This window comes from Paroedura picta, chromosome 1, assembly GCF_049243985.1.
Source record: "Paroedura picta isolate Pp20150507F chromosome 1, Ppicta_v3.0, whole genome shotgun sequence".
In the NCBI taxonomy this organism is placed as follows: domain Eukaryota; kingdom Metazoa; phylum Chordata; class Lepidosauria; order Squamata; family Gekkonidae; genus Paroedura; species Paroedura picta.
In genome coordinates, this window is record NC_135369.1 from 23347870 (window position 1) to 23373360 (window position 25491).

The window sequence follows — 25491 nt, forward strand, 5'->3', positions numbered from 1 at the left end:
TATCATAATCACAAGATATAGTTCTTGGCGATGTTAACATTTTAAACATGCTTATCTACTGACAAAGTTTAATGGGACATTAAAATTCCAAAAACAGGCTTACACATTGTTGGCTAACTTTTTTATCACGGTTACGCTAATATTTTATTTTAAATAAAACAAAGGAGTCAGTAAATAGAACTGGAACAAGGACAGCTAATGTCTGTTCTTGATTAGGAATTATTTCAGTAATAATAACTAAATCAATGCAGGCTTTTGTTAGTATTGATGCTGTGCTTTTTCATGTCAGCTAAAACTAGAAAAAATTACATTTTCTCACTGTCCTTTCATTATCAAATCCGAGAAGGCACATTATGTCTGAGCAAAGATTTGCAAATGTTATTAATCTTTTTGGGTTAATGTTAATTTCCTACTAGGTCCTGAGGTTCCATTCCAAGAAATGTTAAAATAAATTTTGGGCCAACTATTATTCTAAAATGGCCTTTGGAATTAAGATACATCCATGCCTGTTTCAAATAACAAGCACCAGAAAGGCCAGCTCCTCCTTTTTAAATAACTGACTTTCCCTTAAAATATCTATAACTATTGTAATATTTTGAAATGTATAATTCAAATAGAATATTGTAAAATTACTCTTCATATAGTTGGACAATTGGAGGAGGGAAAGTGTCATTTTAGTAGAGCTATGGTTATTTTTATTCCAAATGAACCTTCATTTTAACACCTAAGGGAAGCTCCATTATATGCCTTGTTTTTCTGATCAGGGTCTCAAAGAAATGGATTAACTTTACTGATCAGTTCTCTTAATACTGCAGACCAATAACAGTCTTGGCAAAAATAAGGTCTTCGCTTTTAACTGGAGTCATTTACAAAGTCCAACATTCAAACGACGGTAAATGAAGGCGGCTTCAGGAAAGAGATGTTTGGGGGATACATTTTGGACAAAACCCTAATTCCTTCCTTCCTGATCTGCCACCATTCCCTCAGTAAACCAAGACATTGATGTAACTATGAAAACAATGTTTGTCGTTGTGTTTTGTTTTTAACTTCCTGAAACATTCAGCATTTGAGTCAACACCCCGAATGAAGTTTTAGGGCCATATTTTGGGGCAGGTCTCCTCACACAGGCCTCATCCACACCTCCACTAACGAAGTACTTTTTACTAGAAGGCAGAAAACACATAGCGCCATTTTTTCCTCTGCGTCTGGTTTAACAGCTTGGCTGACCAGCCGGGCGGGAGGAGGGGCAATGCTGTGTCGGTATTCAACAGAGCCGGGGCGAGACGGAAGCGAAAGGGGGAGGGACGCCCAGCGCGGAGGGATATCAGGGGTGAGTCATTATGACAAAGGGAAAAAAAAACGTCCGTCCGTGTCGCAGTTGTTCTTGCAGTCGATGGGCGGGGGGGAGTTGGCGGCTGGTGTGAGCCGGTTCAAACTGGTTCCAGCCAGTCTGCGCGGCGGAGGCTGTGCCGCAGTGACCCAGGACGCATGCGCAAGGCCGCTGGGCTGCTTTGGTGCCTTCCCACGTTTCGCGTTGGGGGAGGGGATGAGGAGGGAAGTCTGAGAGAACTTCCCTTAGAAGGGAACTTCCCTTTTCCTCTCCCAAGTTTGAATGATGAGCTGGGGGAAAAGGAGTAAAAGGCGTGAAAGAAAAGGAGTGAAAGAAAACGTTTTGAAAGAGAAGCCCTGTACATTCAGACAGCACACCTTAAAGCAGTAGTTCTCAAGACTTCACCCTAACAACTGGGCCCAAGGCTAGAAGAGTTATTGGTTGCAAATTTGGTTGACTTCATAATTTTGCAGCCTGCTGCTCAGTAATTCTGTATGGTTTATCAGTATTAAAAATAAAACAGAAGGTTTAGTTTTCGCTCTGGCTTAATGAATTCCTGACTTTCAGGAGCAGTTCTCAGGGGAGGGTAGAGATTAGGTTTTAAAAGGAAGCTCAATAGGGATGTCATGTTATAGGGAGGTAACCATTTTCTCCAGAGAAACTGGTCTCTAGTGTAGCTGTCACTTGTCTTTTCAGGACTCCAAGCCCCACCTGGAGTTTCTAGATAAAGTTGGCCACACGGTTAATTGGAAATTAATCCTGTGTGAGGTAAAAAATAATTTATTTCTTAGAGTAATAGCAAAAAGCTTCTTTACCTAGTATAACTGAATATATTTTCTTTGAGTATTTTCTTCAAATAGATGGTTCTTCACAAAATACTTGAAAAAGTAACTTTAATTATGATAATTGTTTTCCTGGAGCTTGGCAACCAACAAAATTCCCATTTTATGTTGTTAAGGGCAAGGGCAAAATGGAGTTACTTTGTATGTGGATGCCTAACCTTTGGAAATGTGGGTCAGTTTAGAAGTGGATCTTGCTTCAGAAAGTTTGTGAACCACTGGCTTGTTGGACTCCAAGTGGAAACTTCTGGAAAAACTGATATCCAGACTTTAGATATCAAATCACTTTGAGAAAATGACCGCTTTGGTTGGAGGGTGACTTTATGACATTATACTCCACTGAGGTCTCTCACTTCCCAAAACCTTGGCCTCCCCAGACACCAGCCCATAAACCTCCAGGAATTTCCCAAACTAGATCTAACCCTAACTACTGTAACCAGTTGTCAATATGTCCTTGAGATTGTGGCCTACATGTATTTATTTAGAAAGTTATACTATCATAATGGATGATAACATTCTGCCCTTTGTTCTTTTTTTTCTTGTAACAACAGCATTGTGAGGTAGGCTAGATGGAGAGAGAATGATGGGTCCAAAGTCACCCAGCAAGTTTTGGAGACTTGCCTAGAAGTTGGTACAATGTGTGGCAGATCACATAGAATCAGTTCTGACAATATGCCAGAGGGTGTCTGGTGCCAGAATGCTGTGTGAGCTAGCAGTCTGCTCGCATGAGCAGCATGGGAGGAGCAAACCCATCTGAAAATTACCCACTTCCTTTCATTAACTAGTTAAGGGAAGGAATTAGACAAGCTTGACCAAGTTAGTGACTCCTGTGCAACACTGCTGACAGGAGTAGCCTGTTTACATGAGTCACTTATTCCGCAAAATTAGTGATGTCACTCCATTCAAACATACAAGTGTGCTGGCATGCAGAGATCATAAAGCCTTCTCAGGTAAAGCTAACACTGATGTACATAGTATAGATAAAGAGAGGATAAAGCAAACCTTTTATAGGATTCCCTGGGAGACAGAAGGGATTTCAATCCACAAAATGCAACATCCCTTCCTCCAGTTGCAGAAACAAATGCCTGCTGAGCCTGAAATGGAACTCCTGGGGGACAGAGGACCCCTCTCAGAACAGCCTAAAGGAGAATGACATCTACAGTGGAAAGGGGCAGTTGGAGAAAATTGCTCACCTTGAATATGTGGAAATAATGTGGTAGTTCCAGGCCAATAGATGGAATGCATTATGGGACAAGAGCCCTTTGTTTAAAGAGCTTTAAAAAGGGTTTGGGTTAGACCATTTATGCACTGGGACCTTCACTGCCCCACCGGCCTGTCAGGAGCACAGATCAGGGGTGGATGAGGTGCACCAGGCCAAATGCTCCCCCATGTGGGTGCAGGAAGAGATGGGGCAACCTGCCACAAGTAAAACTCCAGCTTGCAGCCCGGCATGAAACCTCCAGTGCATAAACGGTCTTAGTGAAGACATCAAACAATGGTTTTGTGTCAGCCTAACCTACTTCCCAGGACAAATTGGGATCCTGCAGCTCTGAACTCCTTAGAGGAAAGGTGGGATTAAAAATGTATAGATAGATGATTGCTAAGTGGAACGCTCATGTTCAGAAGAAGCATGTGGAGCAGCAGCATCAGGCTGGCCACTGTGGGAATTAGGATTCTAGATGCCTTTGGTCTGATCCAACAGGGCTTTTCTTATGGTACGCAAGGAACAACTGATGGTTGCACTACAATTAAAAAAATAAAATCAGAGTCCAGTAGCACCTTTAAGACCAACAAAGATTTATTCCAGGCATGAGCATTCGAGTGCAAGCACTCTTCCTCAGTCGAAAGCTCGTGCCTGGAATAAATCTTTGTTGATCTTAAAGGTGCTACTGGACTCTGATTTTATTGTGCTACTTCAGACCAACACAGCTACCAATTTGATACAAGACTCAGAGTTCATCAGGACAGATATATCATCCCTCAGGCATCCATAACAACAGAACAAGGGCAATCTGCAATCAGCTTCCCCTTTTGCCAAGGACAGCACTCGAGCCTTACTAAAAAGGAAGGAGAGCCAGTCCACTTGCAACTAATAGAGCTGTAATCTGAATCACTGTACTGCAATGCAGCAACACAGAGAACTAAAATGTTCCAGGAAATATTTCTTCTCTTTTGTGCTTTGCTGTTCCTGTAGCATGTTACTACCAGGGGGGATTGTTTTTATTAATTTTAAATATTATTTTTAAAGGAAAAAATTGAAAATATTAGGGATATAATCTCATGTTCCCCCTTCAAGGAGAACTCTGGTGCTGGAGAAGACTCTTGCGAGTCCTTTGGACTACAAGGCGAACAAACCGGTCAGTCCTAGAGGAGATCAGCCCTGCCTGCTCCTTAGAAGGCCCAATCCTGAAGATGAAACTCAAATACTTTGGCCACCTCATGAGAAGGAAGGACTCCCTGGAGAAGAGCCTAATGCTGGGAGCGATCGAGGGCAAAAGAAGAAGGGGACGACAGAGAATGAGGTGGCTGGATGGAGTCACTGAAGCATTAGGTGCAAACTTAAATGGACTCTGGGGAATGGTAGAAGACAGGAAGGTCTTGAGGATCATTATCCATGGGGTCGCGATGGGTCGGACACAACTTCGCACCTAACAACAACAACAACAACAACAACAACCTCTTGTTTCCCATCCTGCTTCTGCTCTTCAAAAGCTCCTTTTTGCATGCTTGCTACACCAAACACAACTTGGATGTAATCTTTCTCCTGTGTAGAGAAATTAAGGAGAAACGAAACAAGAAATAAATAAAACTTTAACATGCTGTCAGGCATGGAAAGGCTACCCCAGGCTACCCCAGGGGGGAGGGGACTGCAACAGGATCCATTTTAATAAAAATGTTCATGGCTGGAAATAAGTATACGTTTATATCGGGCTATGTGGCTGGGTCATATTTGTCAAATATTATCTCACCCCAAAAGATGACAATCATGTTGGGAAACCACAGTAGAGTCTAAAATCAATGCCAGTATCTCACTTATAAAAGTGTGTTATCTGCACCTCTAGTCAAACTTATATTAAAAGAAAATTAGGGACTCTCCAGGGGTTCATGATTCACTTTTTTACAACCATAAAAGTCCTGTGAAGCCTTCTGAGCGTCAGGGGTGGTTGCTAAATAGGCCCAAACAACACTGACAAACACAACATTTGGATACCACCCTTCAGAGGGGACTGAATATTCTGCAACTCAGCTCCGTATGCTAATGCTTCTTCCCAGCACTCCACACCTCTAACAAGGATCTCTTGGTGTCATCCATCCCCTTGTGACATTTCAGCAGAATGTCCTCTTTATCCTCTGCACCGTTGAGAATTTGAGCTGGTACAACAGGTGAAAGAGCATTAATGCCAGAGTGGCAGCCATGTTAGTCTGTCTTAGCAAATCAAAATGGAAGTCCAGTAGCATATTATAAAGACTATAAGGACGTTTATTCCAGCATGAGCTTTGTGAGCCAGCACACTTTTCATGTATAATTTTCATGTATCCCTGATTTTCACCATTCTTCTGACTATAGTTATGGTTCTTAAAGAACCTGGTCAGGATTGTGAGGGCTGAGGCATTAAATAAGTCAATAAACATGTGTCTTCTTGTGTAGATCTTTGTTCACACACCACAGTGGGATTCACCACAGAATGACCCTGCTGATTATGGACAGAAATATTAGAAAATTGAGGCACTTTCTGTGCAGGTAAAACTTGTATGCCAGTTCCAGGTAGCATTTTAGGAAGCTGAAATCACTTCTCTGGTGTGTAGGAAAAGAGGAGAGTCCACACAGAGTATTGCCAGGCTTCCAGTCACATGCATGTGTTCCATGGGCCTAGGCAGATTAAAGCCAGCATTTTCATTTTGTTAAGAATGTCAAGGTATTTCTGTACAACGAGACAGGAACCTAACAGCCACGCAAGCTAAGCTGCCTCAGAAATTCAACAGCGCTCCAAAATGAAGTTATGACATTTTATTCAGAACAAACTCTAGGAGGGGGGAAAAGCCCTGTCATTTGTCTCCTGAAATCTGTGGGGAAACGGAGGTTTCAAGGCTTCTCTTAAGCGAGCTGTTTCATAATGTTACCATGACCATATATGGGAAAGTCCCCCCCCCCCCCCCCCGTGATTCCTTGGCCCCATCCTGTTTTGCTGGCATTCAACACAAAAAGCTCCCATCTGCATTGGGGGATGGAGAACTACACGGTGATCCGAGGCTTGTTTTTCTCTGGAGCGCAATGGAATTTTCCCAGAGCCAGCCACATGCGCAGAACTGGGGTGGGGGGAGGGGGAGGGGAGGAACACCATCCCTTTGTTCTGTATATTAAGCTTCCTGAGTCACTGGCTTTTTGGTTAGATCAGTACTGCAGCCGTTGCTATGGGAGCAAGCTGCTGCTGCCTGGATTGGTCGATCCGTTGTTGCTAGGCCAAAAAAAGCTCGCTGTCTTTTTATTTTGGGCGGCCGTTTGTTATGGAATGGTGCTGACTGTCTCAGCGACCTGCACAGAACAGGAAGTTATGTAACGTCTGCCCACTTCTAATAAACGACTTTTTACAACATTTGAATGGATGTAGGAGGGCTGCAGTCCCCTACGAGTTAAAGAAGGCGTACGCCTGGATGGGGGCTCTTGATTGGAAGGCTGGTTAGGAGAGTACTGAGCCTCCAGGGAGGACAGTATATAAATATAATAAATAAATAAAATAAATCTTCAGATTTACACCAAAACTAGGTGCAGTTTGCAGCAAATGGCTCGCCTGGCCTTTGTGAGGGGTGAATTATGATTGCAACCGTGAAAACAACTGTTGGCCACAATTGGCTCTGGAATCAACCTTTAATAGGGATAGAACTGTCTAGGGTTATCCACTTTTATGTGAGTCTCCTGGCATTACGTTTTATATCCCATTCCCGATTCCCGACTACAGTGATAAATTTCCCTGGAGAAAACAGCATCTTTGTAGGTTGGATTAGGGTTTCAGCTCTCTCTGCTCCTCAATTCTCCCCCCCCCCTTCCCAGACACTGTTCCCAAATGTCGAGGAATTTTTTCAAGTCACAGTTGGTAACTCTAGTCATTTAGGAGCCCAGAGGGCAGGACCCCTTTGGCATGTGTGTGTTTTAATATGAGCAGAAGATACCTTGTTGCCACTGCACACCAAGGCTGAAACTGCATATCACGGTGGCAGACTCCCAAGTCGGACCAAGGGAGATGAACTTTCCTTACATTTCCTGCCTCTCCCAGGAGACTGTCTTCCGCCCTTCTGCAGAATTAAGAGGATGAAAGCAAGCTTGGCACAGGAGAAAAGCACTTTATAGGGTTCTCAACCTTTGCAACAGGTCCAGTTTGCTGTTTGTTTAACATTCGTTTGGTCTGCAGCATTTATCAGTTGATTTTAATAAGAACCATGTTATGAAAGCTTCAAGTACCTATTTCTTCCTAATAATCATTAATTAAAGTAAGGTGACCAGATTGTCCCACTTTTGGAGGGATATCTGGGGACACCTGGCAAATTGTATCTATGTTGAAATTTAAAAAATATATATATTACAATACTATTTTTGCGTTCTATGCATTTTATTAAAATTTTTGTTGCTCCATATAGACCACATTTTAATCAAGAACCCCCCCCCCCCCAACCCGGCCAATGGGCTCCCACTTTACCAATGTTGAAATCTGGTCACCTTAAATTAAAGAAAGACCCTAAACATTTCTACAGGGCCTGCAAAAGGGAGCTCCTCCGCCAGGCATTTGGTTGAGGTTGACTCAAACCACTGCTTCCAATTGGCCCTCAAGTCCCCCCCACATACTACGACTGACATTAATCAGCTTTACCCACTGGGTCCCAGTAAGAGTTGAGCTGAGGCTCTTGCAATTTCTATTTTATAATATTATTGTTATGATCTTGTTAAGTTATTGTTATAATATTATTACTGTTATCACCTGTTACCATATGTTATCTGTATCTTTTCCTGTTTTCTGTAAACCACCCTGAGCCCTCAGGGAGGGCGGTATATAAATATAATAAAATAAATAAATAAATAAATAAAATGGACGTTTTTATTCCCTGTGGCCAGCTGACACTCTGAGGGAGACAGACTTGGGGGGGGGGGATTAAGTCACAGGCCAGGGAAGCTTAGTATGCTCAACCCCCTTGCTTAAAACCACACACAAACAACCTAAGCTTTATACAGACACAACGAACGCTAATCTTTTCCCAACCCAAACTATTATATTCTTTATCACATCATCTAAACCCTTTACTTTCCTCTTCTATGCTTGTGTTACTTTAAATTATGTGAAAGTATGTTAGGGCTTGTTTCATTTCAAATTCTGTCTCTGTCCAAGTTTTCTGACAGGGATTACACCCTCATATACATAGGTGGAGATCTTACTTGTTCCACTCTTACTCAGTAGTCTCCTTGAATACACTGATTTCTCCATCTAATATTCAGGAGAAAAGTCTATTTTGGTAACATACTGGTAAATTTATTTTTAGTTAAGTAGACCAGGTCATTTTAAATAGCAAGGTAGCATGTCTCCTAATAAGTACATTATTTTGATGTTTTTCTTTAACCTTTGCTGCCCTTTAGAAAATTGTACAAATAACTGCAAGGGAAAAATAAGGGAAAAGAGAAACAACAAGGGACAAATCAACATTAAATCTGCATAAATCTCCCAAACACAGGAGCACAAATTCTATCATTAAACAGGCGATAGAGTAAATTAATCACAGTTATTCAGGGAATTCATCAAGGCCTGTGATGTATACTACTGTGTGCTTAGCTTGCTGAAGGTAGAGTCTTACTATATAATTTTCATATGTTTTACTGTAGTCCTGTATTTAGAATTCTGATTGATTCTGTGGTATTGTTTAGAAGAAGAGTTGGTTCTTATGTGCCGCTTTTCTCTACCTGAAGGAGGCTCAAAGCGGCTTACAGTCGCCTTCCCTTTCCTCTCCCCACAACAGACACCCTGTGGGGTGGGTGAGGCTGAGAGAGCCCTGATATCACTACTCGGTCAGAACAGCTTTATCAGTGCTGTGGCGAGCCCAAGGTCACCCAGCTGGTTGCATGTAGGGGAGTGTGGAATTGAACCCGGCTTGCCAGATTAGAGGTCAGCACTCCTAACAAATTTCAGACAAAATGCCTGCTAAAGCCTAAATTAAAATCCAGCATACCAAAACCACAAGATTGGCGGTGAATAATAATCCTCCTTCCACCTCAGTCTGGCAGCCTGCCAGCTGTCATAGGGAAGGCGTGGCGACTCGCCTGATGGACTGGCATAGTCTGTTGGACTAGCCCAGCCAGAGGCGGGGCCTCTGATCTTACTTGCTATAGCCTCAGCCAAAGATCTGGTGGAAGAGCTTTGTCTTGCAGGCCCTGTAGAATTGTACCAGCTCCCTCAGGGCCCTCAGCTCACCCAGGAGTTCCTTCCATCAGGTCGGGGCTAGAAGCAAACCTGACCCTAGTTTAGGCAAGGCAAACTTCTCTGGATCCCAGGATCCCCAGCAGATTAGCACTCACAATGCAAATAGCCTTGTTGGGGGTATAACAAGGCAAACAGTCCCTCAGATAAGTGGGGCCCAAGCTGTGGATGGCCTTAAAGGTTAATACCAAAACCTTGAACCTGACCCGCACCACAACTGGCATCCAATGCAGCTGCCTCAGCACTGGTTGGATATGGGCCTTCCAAGGTGTGCCTGTGAGGACCCTAGCAGCTGCATTCTGCACCAGTTGCAATTTCTGGATCAAGAACAAGGGTAGGCCTGCATAGAGTGAGTTACAGAAATCTAATCCGGAGGTGGCCATTGTATGAATTACTGTAGCCAAGCAGTCCAAGGACAGGTAGGGCGCTGGTGAAGGTGACAGAACACCATGCGGGCTACTGCTGTGACCTGGGCCTCCATTGATAGGGAAGCATCCAAGATCATGCTCAGATTCCTGGCCAAGGGCGAGAAATTGTTGCACCCCAGCCAACGTGGACAGGCGTGCTTCCTGATCTGCCACTTTTCTGCTTTACCGCAGGATCTCTGTCTTGGGGGGGGGGGTTAGTTTATGGCAACTCTGCTCTAACCACCCAGCTATGGCTTCCTAACAACTGGCAAATGTATCTGGGGGGGGGGGGAATCCAGGTGGTTGTCCATCAGGAGATAGAGCTGGGTGTCATCCGCACATTGCTGTCAATCCAGCCCATAGCTCCAGACCAGCTGGGCCATAGGGTGCATCAAGATGTTAAACAAAGTAGGTGAGAGTATCGCCTCCTGTGGAACCCCACAAGGGAGTTGATAGGGGTGCAACAACTCCTCCCCTACAGCCACCTTATATGTCCGGTTCTGTAGAAAGGAGCGTAACTACTGGAAGACTGGCCCCTGAATCCCAATAACTCATGGCTGACCACATCAAAATCCCAGGTGCTGGTGGCAGACAATAAAACCTATGTATTCAGACTTATATGTAAACCAGAAAGGCATGGCATAATAACTTAATTAAATAAGTCTCAGGTACATTTTGATAGTGTAACCCTCTCAAAATCTTTCCAAAGTAGCTGAGGAGACCAGCTTTGGGAGTGGCTTTGGCGATTTATTTTCAGAGACCGACGTCAATGAAGGAAGGGATGGGTGCAAAGTTCTGCATTGCCAAACAGCAATGACAGCAAACGAGGGCAGCAGAAGAGAGGAAGCAACCCTTTTCTCTGTCAGATCTGAAGGCAACTTCCACAGAAGGGAATGAGTCATTCCGCCCAAAATGGCTCCGTTCCACAAGGCAGACCTTGCGTCTGTCCTCTTCATGCAGCCTGTGACTCAGAAGTCCTTCCCATCAGCAGTGTTGTAGGGAGTATCCTTGTCTCCTGCTCAGTTTGGTGAAAGTTAATAACATCAAGGACTAGCTCGGTCAGCATGTTTCTGCTGAGCGGAGAAGCAGAATATTTCATGCTGTTTTCCAGGGGCAACACATAATAATTAAATGGTCCTTTTCTTCCACTGAACTCCATGTACAGCCACCAATGAAGCAAATAGTGCTACCAGAGCCATTGTAAGTTAGGACAGGGGTAGTCAAACTGCAGCCCTCCAGATGTCCATGTACTACAATTCCCATGAGCCCCTGCCAGCATTTCTCCTAACTCAGGAGCCGCAGTTTGACTACCCCTGAGTTAGGAGAACAGCAGGAGGAGCAAGGCAGAAGTTCGTCACATGTTATAGTTCTGATTCAAATTATAGTGTCACATGCTTAAGATTTCCTAATGGGGCACTTACATTTGATGTCTGACTAAAAGTGCCTGTGGCAGTCACACATATAACACAGCATGTAGTCAGACCCTTAGTGTAAACTGGGAAGAGAAGACAGCCTGCATCCTACAGGGACTGCCCCCTAATAAAATCTAGGCGTCATGATATTATTAGCCAAGAATGTCCAAAGGAGGCACATCCTCTGAGACATTCTTCAGAGGAGACTGTCAGTGGTATGAGTCTACGGACACTGAAACCATGTGGGTGATTCATTGTTGCATTGTTTACACATGTACCTGAAGAGCATGAGGGAAAGGTAATTAACAGAGGGCGTCACACCTGATGATAGCAACACATTGTGACAGAACACCTCTGTCTCATGACCTTCCGCTTCTGACTGCATCCACTGGCCTTCTCTATGGAAGGTACTCGAAACTGAAAATGTGCCCCCAAAATAATCACACTCCTCCGAACAGCGTATGATGGTTCAACAAGCCAAGTGCAAATTTGCAATGACCTATCAGAGTTCACCATCCAGACTGGAGTGCACCAAGGAGATGTGGCCTCTCCCCTAATTTTTAACATCGTAGTTGATGCCATTATGAGAAAAGCATGCAAGAATAGATATGGGGTTCAGTATGACCAAAACAACTTCCTGACAGATGTAATGTTTGCAGATAGTGGCATATTAGCTAATATAGATGCAGAAGATAGTGACATCCTCTTTGCCCAGTCTTACGGTTTAAAAATAAATGTGGACAAAACCAAAGTCATAACCACAGATGGATCATCGGTAAATATATACTTCAATGGGGCCCAAATTGAGCAAGTCAAAGAATTTAAATACTTAGGCTTATTGGTGCAAGAAAAGAAAGTGTCATCTACCACTTAAGCCCACAATAGGAGTGGCCAAGCAATATCAGCATTTCCCACACTCAAATGGTGCCTCTGGAAGAAGAAAAACATCTTTATCAAGACCAAAGTTCATCTCTTCCGGACACTAATCCTGCCAGTCCTCCTATATGGATAAGAAACCTGGACTCTACTAAAACCTGACATAAACTCAAGACCTTCCAAATGCAATGCCTGCGGCAGATTCTTGGTGTCTCTCTGTGTGATCATAATCAAAAGGACCCAGTTCGGACAAAATGTGATAACCAGCTGCAAATTAAAAAACAAATCCGAAAGGACAGAATGCAGTGGGTTGGCCATGTCTGCAGAATGAACACCAGCAGACTGCCTCATGAACTCCTGTGGCGAGAATTACCAACTGACTGGAACATCCAACGGCAGGCGTCAAAGAAAGCATGGCTTAAACAGATCAAGGAAGACCTGACAAACCAGCGATTGACTATCCACATGGCCAAATCTACTGCCACCCATCGCCCACAGTGGAAACATATTATAAACAAGGCAAAAAATCCAGCAGCACCTACAGCAGCATGTTGGCTGGGAGGACAACCTGCTCCACCAATTGCCAGATAAAAATAATAAGATCTCATGACCTTTTAATCTCGTGGTTCACATTTTCCCTCCACGTGTACTATGCCCTTCAGGCTTACAAGCTCCCTTCCCATTGCAAGCCCTGGCCTGGACATTAATCCCTTCTGCTTTCAAGGTAAACTTACTTTGCTGTTACATCAGAATAACATTGTGTGGCTTGTTCTCTTATTTGCAATCAGTTTATTAATGGGATCAAGGAAGGAATCAAATCACAGCTTCTAGTTGCATGACAGCAAACTATGATGGCTTTGAGATCTACATGGGTTACCTACTTCATGTTCAATGCTTTTGGGAAGTGGTTTCACAATGCTTTCCCACCGCATTGTGCATTTGTGCACCTCTAGGGGTTCCCCTGGGCTTTCTCTGGTTTTCCCCAAAACTTGCCACAGAGTACAATTTGAATCTAGTGGCACCTTTAAGACCAACTAAATTTTATTATCGTCGTGAGCCTTCGTGTGCATGCACTCTTTCTCGGACAATGGAATCAGGATCATAAGAGTAAGGAGAGAGTAGATCAGTAAACAGTATAACAAAGGCATCCACAAATATGCTGCATGGGACCAGATTATTCCTTGCTAGAATAACAAATCAGTCCTTTGGTATTCTTATGATTCTTGTTCCATTGTCTGAGGAAATGTGCATACACATGAAAGCCCATCGTTGGCCATTTTGGGAGGCCAGGAGGCAGGTCGACATGACTGTATATAGTCATATCACAATAAATGTTAGATTAAAATAATTAACTCTCACCCATTCAGGAAACCCTTCCAGGGCTGTCAAGAAACCCCAGGGTTTCACAAAACCCTGATTGAGAAAGCATGCCCTAAAAATTCAGAATATCCTCTCACTTGCCATTAAGATACAAGGCACCCAGTTTCTTAATATTTCGAGCTTGTGCCCTTTCTCAGAGTACAACAGCTAAAAATTCCGCTACCTGTTCCATTACTTCAGGAGGTGTGTCCGCAAATAGCTTCTTGATATCATGAGCAGATGATTTATTAGTCTCCAAAAGGGAGCCTAACAACAACGAACATTGTTTAGAAAATAATGGACAAGAAGAGGTATATGTAAAATGGATCCAGGTTTGCCAAGATGATAATCACACAGCCTTTGATCATCAGGAATGTTTTGGTCTCTCCCAAACAATACCACTGATGGAAAATGTATTTATTTATATTTTTCTATGCCACTCTACCTGAAGGCTCAGAGTGGTTCACATAAAACAGAAACAATGCAGGTAACTTATTTTTACAATAATAAAGTGATAACAACAAACAACATAGAACAGTATGTTCCATTTATTCTAGGCAGCACGAATGCTCGACAATGGAGAGAACTGAGTACATCAAGAAAATACTGGGCCACTGACCCAAAAAGGAAGGTGAGCAGATCTGGTTGACTCCAGCGTTTTCTTCTCTGAATTGTCTGAAGTATGTAAATTTCCCTCAAGTTAGCCAGTAAATATCAATGCCAAAGGTATTTATTTTATGAAGAATTAATCGGAAGAATTTAGAGCAATGGGAATTAGTGAGTAAATTGGGCATTAAACTAAAGTACTTAAACTGAAAGTGCAGCCTTAACCAATATTTTTCACCTGATCCTTTTAAACTTGAAATGCAGGTGACTGGATCTAGGTTATTTGCATCTAACACTGCTGCCATAATATCGACCACCCATTGGTGACAAAAGAAAAAAAATCCAATTCAGAATCCTATCTCTAAGTCCCATCCTACAGTCTTAGATTGTGTGTGTGTCCCTTTATGTTTTCTTGTATGTCCAGTTACTCCCATGCCTTGTAAATGCAGAGAGAGAGAGAGAGAGAGAGAGAGAGAGAGAGAGAGAGAGCGCTGTGTTCCCTCTAAGCCAGCGGTAGTCAAACTGCGGCCCTCCTGATGTCAATGGACTACAATTCCCATGAGCCCCCACCTGCTGTATGTGTGAGTGGCAGTTCATTAACACAGGAAGATCCACTCAGGAGCAATTTGGAGCCATGCAGGGTCTTGTACTGTCCATTGCCCATTTTAAGATTACAGCAGCTGCATTCTGCTCAGAATGTGAATTGCTTTGCTTAGTAAGGGGGAAATATAGGGAACATTGGCTGCACCCACAAGATCCTCTCTTCTATTGGCCCAGATGGTGGGGTGGAGACATGCATATTCTTGATAAACAAGACACTGGTGACATTTACAAGCAGAGAGGTAGGAAATCAGACTGGCAGTTAACCGTTCAGCATATCATCTTTGGCATGGAAAGGGCCGATTTCATAATGCTATACAGTGTTAACAAAAGCTTGGCACGCCCCCACAGTAACAATATGGTGTGAATTTTGTTGGTTAACTGAATGCTATGTAAGATGCCCAGGAATAGAAGAAAAATTACTCTTCAGAAGCTGATGGCCTGGGGGTAAAGAAAATGATTGCAACCTTCTGACTGATCATAGTTATTAGGGATTGGCTTTAATTCTACATCCTGGTCCAAGTGTTTGGTTCTTACCAGGCAGAGAAAGCAGCCTATTCCTCTCTGGAATGTAGTTTTTGATAAGCGCTCTCACAAAACCAAAGTTTATTTCATAGCTGAGATAATCTTCATCAAAGCTAGAGTAATGGAAGAAGAGTGTGTCACTACTGTTTATGAAAACAATTGGAGGGGGGGGGAAGCATGGAAGCAGCTTTCTGGACGTGTCAGCAGTTCCTGTTGGGCCGGTATAACGGCTATAGAGTGGTCTGTTCCGGGAGGTGGAGTGGGAAGGTAGAGACCCCAGGGCATCATCTTTCCCAACCTCCAAGAACAGGGTATTTAACACTATGTAATCCTATTGTTCTCTGCGCAGGTTTGAGAACTCCTCTGTATCTATATTTCTTCTGCAGTAAAAGTTTTAAAATGTTTTTTTCTCTCAGTGTGATTAATTGGGGCTGGGCATAAGAACCCTAACTAGGCCGTTGGGCTATCAAAGCTACTTACTGTTGTCTCTCCCTCACACCTGTGGAAGAGAATAATTGCTTCTACATGGGGCATGTAGTCTGGATAGGGATGTTCCCAGGTCTGGAGATAAAAATAATCCTGTACCTTTATTTACTTCCATAGCATAAAAAACCTTCAGCTGCTCATTTCAGCACATGCAAACCTCTGTTAAAGGGACTGGGCATTTTTATCTAGGCCCTTGGACAGCCCTAAGTATGGAACAGCTATAATTAGTTCCGCAGAAAATCTAGATGACTGCTTCCAAAACAAACTGCCAGCCACCACCATGAAAAGCAGGAGGCCCCCAGATTAAAGGTGAATAGAATAGAATAGAATAGAAATTTTATTACGGTTTGCACCAGGCATGATTAAAGGGGAACATCCCCTTAATGGTGTAGTCAAGACACCGAGGATTGCCAACATACATGAAGAAAGATATTATGCCCCTTTGATAGAGGTTTATTGTGTGGAAACTGGCAGTCGAAGCTTTTTGTGGCATGGGGATAAATAACATCCTGTTAAACCTCTATTAAAAGGACAGTATATTTTTCTTCAAGCCTGCCAACCTTGAAAATTGCTTCAAGGTTACAGCAAAAAGGGCAAATAAGCTGCTTCAGAACAATCAGGATGTTGTTAGTTGCTGGCTAACCATTCCTAGGCTAGTAACTCAAAATGGTAACAGATTTTCATCAAGGAGAGCCAGTTTTAGGAAGTGGTGAGAGGTGTGCCTGAATGGTTTATCCACAGCAGCTTGTAAAAAGCAACACATAAACAGACTTGGTGGGGGGGCAGGTATGAAGAAATAAAAGTTTGGCATTTTAGGACCAGGAAGAGAGAAATTATGCAGGCACTGAGAACTGCCTGAAAAATTAAACTCCTTGGGATATAGGATCTCTCCCACTCCCTTGGAAACAGATGTGAAGTGGCAGCGTTGTAAGAATGTTTTTTTATTGATTCAGGTGGGTAGCCATGTTGGTCTGAAGTAGCAGAACAAAATTATTATTTCTATCAATTATTATCGCAAGAACAAGTCATGTCAGACCAACCTTATCTCTTTTTTTCGAGAAAGTGACTACCTTGCTGGATCAGGGGAATGCCATGGACATAGTTTATCTGGATTTCAGTAAAGCTTTTGATAAGGTTCCACATGATATTCTTGTTCACAAGTTGGTAAAATGCGAAGTGAATCCTAATTCTGTCAGGTGGATCAGTAACTGGTTGACAAATCGTACCCAGAGGGTACTTGTTAGTGGTTCAGCATCTTATTGGAAAAGAGTGACAAGTGGAGCACCCTGGGATCTATCCTGGGGCCTGTGTTGTTCAACATATTTATAAATGATTTGGATGAGGGATTAGAGGGTATATTTATTAAATTTGCAGATGATACTAAACTGGGAAGGGTAGCAAACACAACTGAAGACAGCAACAGAATACAGGATGCTCTTGATAGGCTCGAGTAGTGGGCTAACTGAATAAAATTAAGTTCAATAGGGACAAATATAAAGTTCTGCATTTACATAGGAAAAACCAAATACACCAATATAAGATGGGGGAGACTTGTCTTGGCAGTAACATGTGCAAAAAAGATCTAGGAGTCTTAGTAGACCATACATTGAACATGAGTCAGCAGTGTGACTCAGTGGCTAACAAGGCAAATGGGATTTTGGGCTGTATCAAACGGAGTATAGTGTCCAGATCACGGGAGGTGATGGTACTGCTTTACTCTGCTCTGGTTCGGCCTCACTTGGAATACTGTGTTCAGTTTTGGGCACCCCAGTTGAAAAGGGATGTTGACAAACTGGAACGTGTCCAGAGGAGGGCAACAAAGATGGTGTGGGGCTTGGAGGCCAAGACATATGAAGAAAGGTTGGGGGAGCTTGGTCTGTTAGCTTAGAGAGGAAACGACTGAGAGGGGATCTGATAACCATCTTCAAGTATTTAAAAGGGTGCCATATGGAGGATGGAACAGAATTGTTCTCTCTTGTCCCAGAGGGACGGACCAGAACCAATGGGATGAAATGAATTCAACAGAAATTCCATCTAAACATCCAGAAGAAGTTCCTGACAGTTAGAGCGGTTTCTCAGTGGAACAGGCTTCCTCAGGAGGTGGTGGGTTCTCCATCTTTGGAAATTTGTAAACAGAAGCTAGATAGCCATCTGACGGAGAGGCTGATTCTGTGAAGGCAAAGGGGTGGCAGGTTACAGTAGATGAGCGATTGGGATGTGAGTGTCCTGCATAGTGCGGGGGTTGGACTAGATGACCCATGAGGTCCCTCCCAATTCTATTATTCTATGATTCTTTGAAAATCAGAGTCCAGTAGCACCTTTAAGACCAATAAAGATTTATTAAAGGCCTGAGCTTTTGAGTGCAGGTACTCTTCCTCAGACTATGAACTACCACCATGAGAGTGGGAATATGAAGCAAAAGTTAATTCTGTTAAATTAGTAAACTGTGTCACAACATCCAAATTCAGCCGTATGATAATTCTTTGCTAAAACAACCAATCATATTATTTGAATTATCATACGGATGAATTTGGATGTTGTGACACAGTTTACTAATGTAACACGCTTTGAATAGATCTTTGTTGGTCTTAAAGGTGCTACTGGACTCTGATTTTTATTGATTTAAACATATGTATTTAGGTTCCGCCTTTTCATCCCAATGGGGACCCAAAGTGGCTGACATCAATCTCCTCCATTTTATCCTCACCACTTCAACATGCTAGCATTCTTCTGGTTTATCTGCAAACAAAACAAATAGTACAAATATACCATTAAGTCTCCAAGCTCCTCTCTTCCTAAGGAAACCAAGCCCAAAGTAGCTGTGCCCTTGGAACTCCTACTGTACTGTCATTCCACTTCCTCTAAGGAACTCAGAGCATCTTACATGGTTCTTTTGTCCATCATTTTAACCATCACAACTTGGTCAATTGGGTTATAGCAAAACAGTGACTTGTCTGGGATTACCAAGTTAGGTTAAAACTAAGGGTTAGGGTTTGTGTGTGACAGAGAGTGTTATTTATTTTTTAATTTTTAGCCCTCCCTTCCCCAGTGGCTCATGGAAGCTTACAACATAAATATACAGTTGAATAATCCATAACATTTATATATACATACATTGAATTATATCAGGCTTTCTCAACCAGGGTTTTGTGAAATCCTGGGGTTTCTCAACAGTCCTGGAAAGGATTCCTGAATGGGTGGGAGTTAAATAATTTTCAATTAATTGGGTGATATGACCAGATATAGTCCTGTCAACCACCCCCTCCCAAAGAGCAATGATGGGCACGGAGGGGGCCGGAAAGGGCCTTTGGTGGGCGTGTCCACAGCTATTCTTCCCAACCATATTCTGCACGATCGTACCACTTCTGGGGTTTCTTGAAGCCTGAAGAATGTTTCAGGGGTTTCTCTGCGGTAAAAAGGTTAATAAAAGCTACATTATATCATAAATATATATAACATTATTTGACCCATTCTGCATTCTATCTGAGGAGAGAGGAGGGGGCAGTGTGTAAGACTATCAACTCTATAATAAAGTGACTAGATGGAATCAGCCAGGGAGGCCAGCTGCAGTCAGGTGTGCCCTGAGGACTCAACCATAGACCTGATGGAACAGTTTCATTTTATAAACCCTGTGGAACTGTGTAAGGACCCACAGGGCCCTGATCACACCTTGTGGAGTGTTCCACCAGGCCAGGGTCAAGGGCAAAAAGGTCCTGGCCCTGATTGAGGCCAGTTTGATTTATCTGGGTCTGGGGATCCTAAGCAGATATTGATTGCTAGATGTAAGGGTTCTTTGGGGGATGTAATGGGAGAGGTGGCACCACAGATACGACAGTCCCAGACTTCTCAGGGCTTTAAAGGTTAAAATGACAAACAACCTGTGCTGGATCCAACATGGCTTCTATTGTTCTCTCTTTAGTTAGGTCTCCCAAATTCTAATCTAACACCTTAAATCTAACATCACATTGGCTCCTACCTCTCAATGATGTAAGAACAGAATAAAATGAATACAATAATCGTAAAAGTGTCTGTGTTCCAATGGTTTGCCAACCCAAACTTGGAGAAGGTGACAGGGTCCCAGAACACAGAGGAGGGAGATGCCTGTGTGAAGAAAGAGCGGGTTGTAATTTTGGAACAGAGAAAGAGAGAGAGAGAGAGAGAGCACACAATAAAATTACACAGATTACAGCAATTCCAACAAATATCACAGTCATAATTATAAGCGACAGGCCATTGTGATAGCAGCAATTAAAAAGTAACAGCGCTTTAAAATCATTAATCAGAACAGCTAAAGCTTTTATGGGCGCCAGCTGTGTGGGGAAATTTAAATGCCCCCTTCCCCTGAGGCTTGAAGATATAAAGCAGGCAACACGAAGTAGGGAAGGAGGTTCCTGACAGAGGGTCCCATCACAGATGGATGTCGCTTGTGGTCATTTGAGGAAAGGGCTTATAATGGCAGGTAGGCAAGGAGACCCTTAACGTACCCTGGACACAGGCCATTTAGAGCATAAATTGGTGCTGCAGATGGTGTTGAAGGAACTTAAGCAGTGACATTGCAGGGATTTGAACCCTGTCCTGGAAGCCAGGTGTGCCAACCACCAATGTCTTTTGCTTTCTTTCCTGTTGATGTAGCCAAAATTCCCCAAAAGGATCCTTTATCGGGGTGGGGGGGGAGTACAACAGAAAATTGGACTGCCCCTTTCCTAACATTCTCTCTTACTTGTTAACCATTTCTTTTTATTTTGAAAAATAGAGAGGATAGAGAAAAAAGGGAAGGGGTAATTATGTGTCATAGTTGCATATATACAGCCATTATTAGTAAAGTATAAAAACCAACCAGTGAATATTATTCTCTGTTATTACCACCATCATTACTATAAATAATAAAATAAAAAGTTATACTTTCAGTTTTTAGGACTGCTTATTTATATAATCTAAATAATACTGTAAATGGCTTTTAAATTCTTTCAAAAGTCTTCCGTTTACTAAGTGCGTCATCTTGGCCCTATTGCATAATTCTCAGTTTGTTGAGCCAAGCTGTTACCTTAAGTAGATCTGTTTGTTTCCATTGTTGAGCAATAACGATTTTTGCCACAGACGTTGCATGAAAAAAAGTTATTTAGCATTGTTTGGTATATTACCTGGAATAAAACTTAACATATAATACATAGGGGATTTCCTCTCCCCTTGCATTCTCAAACTGTTCTTCGGGGCTCCAGGGACCTGGTCCTGTAAACTCAAATTATGAATGTCTAAAGCTTGGATGAGCAAAAAACTCCCAAATAGCCAGGAAACCATCTTTTTGCAAACTGCAAAGACAAAAAGTGAAAACGAATTTGTTCCATTTGCAGAAAAGTCTGCAGGCAGTTAGAAAGACCAGAGCTAGGATGGTAGTTTACATAATTTAGTTACACAGTGGCTAACAGATGTTTGCAAGGTGACACAAACTGTTTGTAGGAACAGGCAACAGAAAGACCTCCACAAAGATGGCTGGCTTTCTAGCATTCAAGTGGTTAGCAATGTTGATTTGAAGCAGCAGAACAGAGTTTGAGTGTAGTGGCATCTTTAAGACCAGCAAAGTTTTAATAAAATGTATTGAATAAAAATCTTAGAAGTTACTCTGCATGGCCTCCATTCTAGTTATACTTGCAAAGATTTGGCCTCTCCCTGGTTTTGCATTTTGTGTTGAAAAGGTAGCCATTACCCTGACATAGCAAAATAAAGCAGGTCCCTTAAAGATCAATAACCTTGAATGACCAGTTCTGGGCAGAACCTGCTGCCTCCTTTCCTATCAGAACCAAATAAACAACAGAGGCCTGCTCTTAAATAAATTGGTATTTTAATGGCGTGATAACTCAGGACGAAAGACAAGTCCAGAGGCACTTTGAAGACTAACATCTGTTCCAGCATGACATTTTGTGAGTCAGAGCTACTAACTCATGACCAGAATGTACATCCCAATAGTATATTACTCAGCCACAAGATCTTACAGTTTACCCTTCAGCCAAAGTATTTTTACCCCCAGTAAAATGACCAAGGTCTACCTAATTTTAACACCGCTTCTTGGTTTTGCAAGTAATATTTCTTACACCTCTTTATGAATGAGTCAGCCTGTCTCTCTTGCTAGAACAACTGTGGAATTATGCATGATTAACATTCATGCTTGGAGGAAAAATGGGTATGAAGATGTCACAAGCCCATTTGGAACCAGAGACATTTCGCAGACAGCAGGAAAGCCAAAAATACCCAACCTTGTTAAAAAGTATTCCCAGCTGTTCAAATGTAGCACCCTCAAATTAGCCACTATGACATTTAAAGACAGTTACCAAGGCTGACATTGGCTTTATGGTATTTTGGAACTCTTGTTTGATTTATAGCAGCATCTAAAAGCAGTTATGTCGAACCAGCCTAAAAAACTTTTATAATTGATGTACTAGCGCTAAATTAAACTCCATATGGCTTTGAGAGCAACATGTAAACCCCCCCTAAATAGGTATCTTAATTAAGCATCTGTTCTCAAAGTTAGCTGCAGATTATAACCATAGTTTTATATAGAGCTTAACTACAACAGCCTATCTTGTTTTGAAACTTAAGAGAGGAAGGGTAAGAAGGTCATGCAACAAGTCAAACACTATTAAAAACGTTGAGTTTTATTATTTAAGTAAATGAAAGGTTGTGGGGGGGGAAACTTTATTTTAATAAAAAACAAATACATGTACAATCAATACAAGGTTTGTCATGTTTTTTGCTGTGGAAGAAAAAGTTAATTTTTTTTTAACTTACGTGCGTAGCTAATACTGTTATCCTACTGCATGGTGTAAGTAGGGATAGAATGCTTTTAGAGAACCCAACTGAAATCCTGCCTTGCCCCAAACTCAGCATATGGTGATCACTGGAATACTTAAAGCACAGTTCAAAATCCTGCCTTGGTCCCAATTCATTATATTTAGCATTTTGGTAATTGTTGGAACATATAAACCACAGATCAGCCTATTAGCACCGGTAGATTGTGTGAAAAAACTTTAAAATTAGGTGCAGTTGGGGAAAAAGGAAGAAAGATGCCAATTAGAAGTTAAGCCAGGTCACTGTAGGATGCCAGGAAGCCCCATTAATCAATGGGACTTAGATCAGAGAATTGGGGGTGCAAAGTAATTTTGTAGGAAGCTCCTGATTACTGAGCAATTCCATCACAAGGGAGGAGACCACTGCCTCATTCTAACATTTTAAAATGCTGCCCAGAGGGAGTTTGATTCAAGCAGGCTAATAGTGTGTTTGTTTAACCCCGCTGATACACAGAAGATTCTCTTTAAATATTTCCACACAGTCTGTAGTTAACAAAACGAGTCACACAATATAAAATGCAGCATCCTCCCCAAAACTCAAGTACTTGCAATTCAAAGCTATTTTCTGAAATAGAACTGATTTGATGTCATGTTTTAGTAATCCTGCCATACTCACCCTCTAGAAATGCTGTGTGTATTTCTGAATGAGCGATGGGAGGCAGAAGTGTAGCTTTGCTCATACCTTTAGAATGGACCACACCTTAAATGCCCCCCAACCTGTATTTTTAGGCTGCTAAATTTAACTCAATCAAGATGCTTCATGAAGACTCACCCTGTAGCTCTTCCCTGTCCCTTGCCACCCACAGAATTACTAACAAGTAAACTTTTATCATGTGAAAAATGTATGAAACAGGAGTTAAAATGTGAAACAGGAGTTAAAAAACCATTTCAAGAACAGGAAAGCTTTTTCTTTTTCACACCCTCATCCTCAGAACGAAGTTCTTTGCACCAAAACAGCACAGTAGATTTTTTTAAAGGATACCGTCAATTAAAAATGCATTCAAGAACGATAAAACCCAGTATTTTTGCATTTTTGGTGTGGTAATTTAATATATAATACAGCACTTTAATGCGTTTGAATTTTTAAAATTCTGATCTATCAGCTATCAAATATATTTTGATCTATCAACTATCAGATCAATGAGGAATAGAATGCCAGTAATTATCGTTTGATGCTTTATCTGGAATGGCAAGTCCTTTTAAAGCATGGCTTTGGCTATATCCTTTTTTGTGAAGACAAATTAGCCTTTGATACTAAGACCTTTCTTAATAGCAGAGAAACAATGACTCTTTCGGTTTGACTTTGCACACAGAAAACCCTGTAAGCTGCTGAGTACACTCAGGGCAGTGGTGGAGATACCAGCTTCAGATGCCCGTCAGCCAAGCTAGCGTAGGGTTGCCAACCCTGGGTTTGGAAACTCCTGGAAATTTGAGGGAGAAACTTGGGAAAGCAGGTTGACAGAGGCAAGGGCCCTTAGCAGGGTATAATGCCATGCAGTCCACCTTCCAAAGCAGCCATTTCCTTCATGAGAAGTGGAATTAATGTTATATATCAATACATAAATAAGCAAGCAAGCAATTTATGTAGACACAAGATCAGTTGTAATTTCTAAAGCTCTCCAGTCCTCACCTGGAGGTGGCAACCCTAAACTAGCAAGCAGTGGGCTTATCTGGGAAGAAAGACACACACACCCCTTTTATTTCCTGTACAATAAATAATTTACAGTGCGGCCCTAACAACCCTTTCCTTGAGAGTAGACCGGCTGAGAATAGCTCTTTGGGCTAGCTTCTTTCCCATCCATAACAACACGGCAGGTAAGATCTTATAGAGCAGCATTTCATAGTTCGCCAATGCAGTCTAACACAGCCCTTCAGCAGCCAGCCAGAAATAACCCTCGGCAAGAGAGAGGCAACAGGGTCCAAAGTTCCTTCTGCTCCGGGTTTCGGCCAACCTCAGTGAGTCGGACGCAACCACTGAAGTCTATAGAAGAAGGATATCGTCCAGCAACAGCTCTTCTAATTACCAGATTTGCATGAAATGAAGGTCTATTGGTGGCTGTTTTAAAGGCTCGTGCAAAGTCCTCTTTCCAAAATAACTTCCGCATTGCAGATCAAGAGCCTTACACCAGTGAATGACCCCCCCCACTCCCCTCCTCCCCCCCAAAACACACCACGGAAGAGGTTGGATGGAGTATGAAAAGGAAGCAAACCCTCCCCACAGCTCTGTCGCTTTGCAGGACACCTTGATAATAAGCTTTTTGGGCTGCCTGGGAAAGAGTGTGAGAATTAAGGGAAACCACTCTGTGCGCCCGTGTGCGCAGATTCATGTGAGCGCTTCTAAAAGCATCAAGATGTGGATGCAGGCTTTCTTCTGAAAAGGCTGTGAGATCTTTCAAAGGCCCTTGGTCATCTCTCTAGGGTGGTGGCTTACAGGCTGCGTTACGTGATCCGTTCACTCTCCTCTTTCTCCCCCCCAGATTCTCTGACGGTCTCCTACTGGCCAAGAGGCTTCCGTTTCTTTAAAGGTCTTGCCAGATTAGACTCCAAGAAGACTGTCTGCTTTTATGCTTATAAGGGGAAATTATCTGGAAGAAGAATCTAGAAATAGCCAGGTCATCGATCCCCACCCCGTCCCCCCCTAGGGAACAGGGACAATCCCTGCCCAGCTATAGAAAGACATGGGACATCCCGACAAATGGGTCGGGTTTGCATGGATGATTTTGTCTCCCCCTTACCCATCAACTGCAGTGAT

General features: G+C 42.5%; 1 long non-coding RNA gene across 1 annotated transcript; it reads left to right on the forward strand.

The window, feature by feature from the left end:
- The first annotated feature begins 1257 nt into the window (after window positions 1-1257).
- Window positions 1258-5702, forward strand: LOC143833120 (uncharacterized). Its single transcript, XR_013229536.1, has 3 exons — window positions 1258-1330; window positions 2027-2098; window positions 4466-5702. It is a non-coding gene; the product is annotated as an uncharacterized LOC143833120 (long non-coding RNA).
- The last annotated feature ends 19789 nt before the right edge of the window (window positions 5703-25491 follow it).